Consider the following 6470-nt stretch of genomic DNA (forward strand, 5'->3'; position numbering starts at 1 on the left):
GAGCGGGACTTTGAGTCAATCAGCGTGCTGGATGAGATCTACGTCACGGAAAGTTTCCAGGAACTCAGACCACCCGACCCCTTCAAAGTGAAAGTGTACCTCGTCCATCTAAGGAATGTCCGAGGGGGCCATGTGGTCAAACTTCCGTTCTCACGATCCGTGAGAAAATTCCCCTTCACCAGCCGAGAAAAAAAATAAAAACACCTACACTTTATATACAATATATAGCCATCTAAAACAATAATATAATTTACATAAAGTATATGTTATGACTTCGATCATAACATGGTCGACTTAAGTTGGCTTTCCAGCTTCGAGGTCCAAATGTGAGCCGGTCTCCCATTTGGGAAAAAGTCTCTCCGCAGAGAACAAGAAGACATGCAACACAATACTGACGTAACATGAAAAATTCAAGCATTTCCAGCTTTTCTTCATAAAATGATAGAAGACAGATGTGTGGCTGCACAAACACGAAACGAGTGCAACTCGACAACATAAATACGTTTGAGCCACGCATATACGCAGAACGCACATTCTGGCATGTGCCGATTCGTTAGAAATTCCTTAGGGGAATGTGTACGAGGTGCATGTGCGGTTCAGTAGTAGTAGTAGTAATTTCAAATAATAAAAAGTAAGGTTACGAATCTCACAAACCGCATTAGTTTCAGTCAACAAGAGGATTACGATCGAAATTTCTGAAATTCAAAACATTTCCTTTCTATTGAATTTTCATATTAATGAAAATAACACGTATTCCCATGTTATGCACGTTCATTTATTCCAGCAATACCGTGAACACATGTTACACACATTGTGTGTTTTCCTAAGAAATGAATTTCTATTTCGGGGGTGGGGGGGGGGGAATGAAAACTCATTTGTGAGTAATGAAATTGGAAATTTTATGATGATTTCGGTCATGTGTTTTTCCCCCTCAAGATATTGAATATCAGAATTGTTTGTTCTGTATCTCATTCAGTTTTTGACTCTTTTATGACTCACTAGTCTAGATTGAAAGTAACCATGAGCTTTCTTTTATTATTATATATCCCTTTCCTTCAGACTTTCTTCCATGGCCTCTTCCAACGAAAACATCTGGCCTGATATAAGATATGATGACAATAATATTATCTCATTGCTTTTTCTATTTTCTATGGTGGGAAGTATCTTAGCTACCTGAATGCAAAACATTGTAGCTATACCAACGGAATATCAGCTGAAATGAAGATTATGTAGTCCTTTTTTGAAATCCAGAGAGAGAGAAGCCATTCATTCCAAAGAAGTAGTCAGTTATCATGAAACTGCAGGGAGTTGTCTTTCGCGTGTACTTCTAGGACTCCAGGTGAGCGAGAACGACATGCTCTCAGAAATCATGTTCTTTTTTACTCATGATGAAATGTTGTTACCTTGATCTTATCTCTTTCAAACGAGGGCATTCGTTTTTCTCTGGAATTTTTAAAATGTTTTTGGATGTTTGATGTACTCAGAAAAATGCATTGGAAACATAAATGTCAGCAAATCTTTATTTTTCACAAAAAAAAATCCAAATTTTCAATTTTTCTGTGTGAAGAAATACTTCCCTTTTGCTCAAATTTTCTCAGTCCAAATGATGCATACAAATTTTCCCAAAATTTTACTGCTAAATTGCATGTTATAGATCACACTTTTTCCGGAGGCACTTTGTCTTAAAAACCCTCCGAAAGTTCAAATTCAAGTGCTGCTCTCTGATGAAAGCCCCCCGAAGTTCATATTCACCATATTTCTAACTCTTACTCAATCCTGTAAGTTAGAGCTTAACTCCCTCAGGTCAAGAGGAAAAATTCTACTATAGGGGAAAAGTACCCCCACACATTTGTAGCACCAGAGTCTGGAAGGGTTGTAGAAGAAATCTATCCAAAATGTTGTTGATTATTGTACGGTTGGAAGCATTTTTATCGATAATTCGGTTTGAGGTTTCCATAATCAGGAGTCCTTTCTTCGCCCTTTAACCGGCATACCTACAGGGGGACATGGACTTGGTTGTGGAGCATGCAGAGACGAGCTACACGTGCTCTTGTTGGCACACAAGGCTTGGGTTGTAAAGAAAGATTCGATTTATTGAATATGTTTACATTGGAGAAATGCAGGTGTCGGGAGGATATGTATTTAAGATTTTCAACGGAAGGGATAGGATGGACCATGAGTTATTGATACACCGTCAATTGACTGCCTTGACAAGGGGACATCAGTATCGTTTAGTAAGGGAAAATTCCAGGTTCTGGTGTCACAGGGACTTTTTCCTCTGATACGGTTGTTAATAAATGGAACAGCTTACCTCCGGGGGTGGTGAATTCGAACACACAATTGATTCGTTTAAGAATGAATACGATAAACAGTGGGATAAATCGAGAAGCTATCCATACATAGAATAAAACAACCATGATATTTTTTATGGGCAATGTATTATGTAATATAAATTATTCGTTTTTTTCTTTCGTGATATATGCTTTGATATTGGGTTGCTGTACATTTTTGTACATCTGACATCCATATTTTTTATGGCCCTCTTTTTTCCGTCACCTCGTTGGGTAATTTGCCTGTTGTGGCTTTTGTATCTGTTATTGTACAAATCACAAAACCCTACCCCCCTTGTAAAATGCCATATCTTTTTTTTTGTTAGACTTTCTTCCAATTTCCTGTAGGGGGCCATTAAAGTATTACATAAGCAGATTTTCAGCCATTTTTGACCCCCCCCCTTGTCAGCAAAAGTCAGCAAAACACTGACCTCCCCCCCACCCTGTCAGCAAAACTTTGTCAGCAGCTTAGAACATTTTTTCATATCTTCAAAAATGGGTGGTTGATGACGTAAGCAACCTCCAAACCCGCCCTCCCTCCTTGTCATCAAAAGTCAGAGCAAATCCGAACCCCCCCCCCCCCCGATGCTGACGTAATACTTGAATAACCCCTAGGCACAAAGTAAAGGGGAATGGGAAACACGTTCCATTGATTAATCATCTTTACAAAATATCTGGGTTTGTCACATTGCTGAAATAAGTGGCTGTCCGGAAGGCCGAAATATCCCGTCAATGCTGGTAATAGAGTCTAATAAGGAAACCAAAAACAATCTTACTGAGAAATTGAATTTTCTGGATGTTAATGCCGAAACTGATATTTGGAAAGAAAAGCGATTTGCCTCCTCCAGGAATCGAACCCGGGTCCCCTTCGATTCCAGGAAGAGGCTAATCGCTTTTCTTTCCATATATACTTTTCTTTCCATTTAAATAAAATATATTTTATTTAAAATGTATACGGCAGGACAGCATAGTAAATTAATATAAAAACTTTCGTCTCTCAACAACAAGCGCGGCCATTCATCAGCACGTTCCAAAACCAACTAACCATGTATCCTTGACGACCGTGAACGGCTTTGACCCATTCCCCACAGGTAGTCCCCAGCCAGCGATAGCGAGAGAACCACTTGCAGGACAACCTGAACCTGGCCCGTCTACCCGAGTGGGTGGTCCTGAAAGGTTGGTCCTTCTCTAAATACCATGAAGCCTTCCCTATGCCGGATAGCTACGCTGACACTGTGGCCAAGGTTTTCTATGCTGGATGGGTTGCTCGGTTCGGTTCACCTAACAGAATCACCTCAGATCAAGGTGTTCAGTTTGAGTCCTTTTTGTTCAAAGCTCTAACCAAGTTCTTGGGAACCACAATCGCCAGAGGACCACATCACATCATACAAAGGCAAATGGTCAATAGAACGCTTCCATCGAGGTCTGCCATCAAGGCTCATGCAACTAAGCGCTGGGTAACAGTACTTCCTACGATTCTATTGGTTTTTCGAGCCGCCTGAAAGGAGGACTTGCAAGCTACAACTGCGGAAATTATGTATGGTGCACCTATACGCCTTCCAAGTGAGTTTTTCGTACCTAGTCGTCATCACCTAGATCCATCAAGTTTCGTTGATCAGTTAAAAACCAACTAACCATGTATCCTTGACGACCTTGACTCCGTGGACGGCTTTGACCGATTCCCCACAGAACTTTCAACGAAACAGATATTTTCTGGATATTATGCCGAGGTGAACTCGGAAAGAAAAGCCACCTGGACTCGAAGTCAGGCCCTTCTTTCAGACCATGCAAGCATGCTACCATCTACACCACTGGAGACGCGACCCTACCTTCTTTATTTCGCAAACTTTGGCATGAGGCACTGAAGTAGAGTAGAGACATCGTTTGTTTCTCTTAATTTGGTTTGCAAGAGGAGCGCTTAGGTTCCACTTCCGGCAGATGGCTTTTCTTTCCGAGTTAACCTCGGCATAATATCCAGAAAAAACGTGTTTCCTCGATGCGTTGGGCTGAGAAAAAGCCATCTATTTCTCTCTTAAAACTAGTCAAAATCTTACGTCTAATGAAAACAATAAAGTAGGTAATTATTCAATTCATAATTTTATAATTATTAATTTGCCGTTAGAATTGCTTCTGTATATTAATTAGGTAATTGTTTACGTACTAAAATGTAAGCATATTACATTCGACGGGGGCATTTAACGTTAGGACATAGATCTCCAAATTTTGATAATTTTTAGAAAGTATTATTTGTTCTAACCTTTAAATATTCGAAGTTAATTGTATGCAGATGGCGAATGAATGAATGAAAAATGATTCCCACAGATTGCGGGAAAATATGGGAAGTGGCCAAACAATGAGGTCAAACTTTGGTGCCCTGCTGCGAATTTGATAAAAGAAATTCCTGCGCCCAAAAAATTTTAAGGTGACTTATTTCCATTCGACGCGAAGAAATAGGTTTCATTTAATCTTGATTGATTTATTATTTGTACAATTTTTACCTGTTTTTGTGTTTCAATAAAACATTGTAAATAAGTTTTAAGAATTTTCAATCTTTTACAACTTCCCAGCGAAGCTCGTGACGTCACTTCTTTCTTTCAAAATGAGCACAACTCAGGTCTAGCGCCATCTATGGGCAATTTACTACCTATTGAGTTATGCCGGAAGTGAAAGTGCGCGCAACAGTGAAAGTGAAAGCAACACACCTAAAAACGGTACAAATGTAACTCAATAATTACACTTCACTCACTTCTCTTCTGAAATATATATGGCAGCACTGAAAAATCAGACAGACCACTAGATACGCACTCTACCTATCAGTCTGAGTGCGTATCTAGTGGTCTGTCTGATTTTTCAGTGCTGCCATATATATTTCAGAAGAGAAGTGAGTGAAGTGTAATTATTGAGTTACATTTGTACCGTTTTTAGGTGTGTTGCTCTCTGTGGTGAGACTTTTTAAAGGGGAGATCGGCTCGCATTCGCGCCTCGAAGTTGTGAACCACAGGAAAAAAACTTCAGCCGACCACCACTGTGGCGACGGTGGTGTTCGAACAAGGGACCTCGCGATGCGAGTCCGTCACTATGACCACTCGACCACTACAGCGGCTCGTGACGTCACTACTATTAAACCGAACATGCACCTCGTGCATATTCCTCTACGGAATTTCTAACGAATCGGCACATGCCGGAATGTGTGTTCTGAGTGTATATATTGTCGAGTTGCGCTTGTTTCGTTTTCATGCTGCCATCTGGCTTCCATTTTCTAAAGTAAAGATGGAAATGCTTGAATTTTCATGTTTTGTTAGTATCGTGCTGCAGGCCTGCTTGCTCTCTGCGGAGAGACATTCTCTCATTTGAAAAAGTCTCTCCGCAGACTGAAGAAGGTCATCTCACCTATAGTCAATGTATACAGCAGAGCGACGCATGCGCCATCTTTACCCTTTTTTTTGTAGTATATCCAATGGCTGTAGGTGAGAAGACCTTCTTTAGTGACGTCAAGCGATTCGCGCAGAGACCTCTTACTATAGATGGCGTTGGTTGTGCTTGGTTTGAAAGAGGGAAGAAAGAAAGAAAAGCGCTCCGTTGCCCACTCTCGGATCACCCAGGTAGAGCGCGGCTCAAGTTCAAAAGAATAAAGTGGGCAGCGGTACATTTACTGATCACCAGAGGGGCTCTTAGCAGATTTCCCAGATCATTTAAATTGTTCATGACACATTTGCAAATCACTCAATTGTCGCGGCACATTTTCAGATCGCTTAAGTGACATGCGCCACAGTTTCAGAACACTTAAGTGACATGCGCCACAGTTTCAGAACACTTAAGTGGCCCATGGCACATTCCCAGATCACTTAACTGACCCGCCACACATTTGAAGATCACCGCGACACAGTTCCAGACCACTAAAGTATTCCTCGGCGCATTCCCAGATCGGTAAATTGACAAGCCGCACATATTTACAGATACCCCTTTCACATCCCCAGATCACTTAAGTGGCCCACATCATATTTACACATCTTAAGTAACCTGCGGCGCTGTCACTTGTTTCAGTAGTGCACGATAAGTTTGCAAAGCCATGAAGTTGCGCGCATTCTCCTAAAGTTTGAGCACCCTTGGCAGGGCCTGCGCCAGGTATGAGGTGACGAG

This window comes from Pholcus phalangioides, unplaced genomic scaffold (assembly GCF_987345545.1).
Source record: "Pholcus phalangioides strain wild (caught in Gottingen) unplaced genomic scaffold, Ppha-v1.0 ptg000003l_1, whole genome shotgun sequence".
NCBI classification, from domain to species: Eukaryota; Metazoa; Arthropoda; class Arachnida; order Araneae; family Pholcidae; genus Pholcus; species Pholcus phalangioides.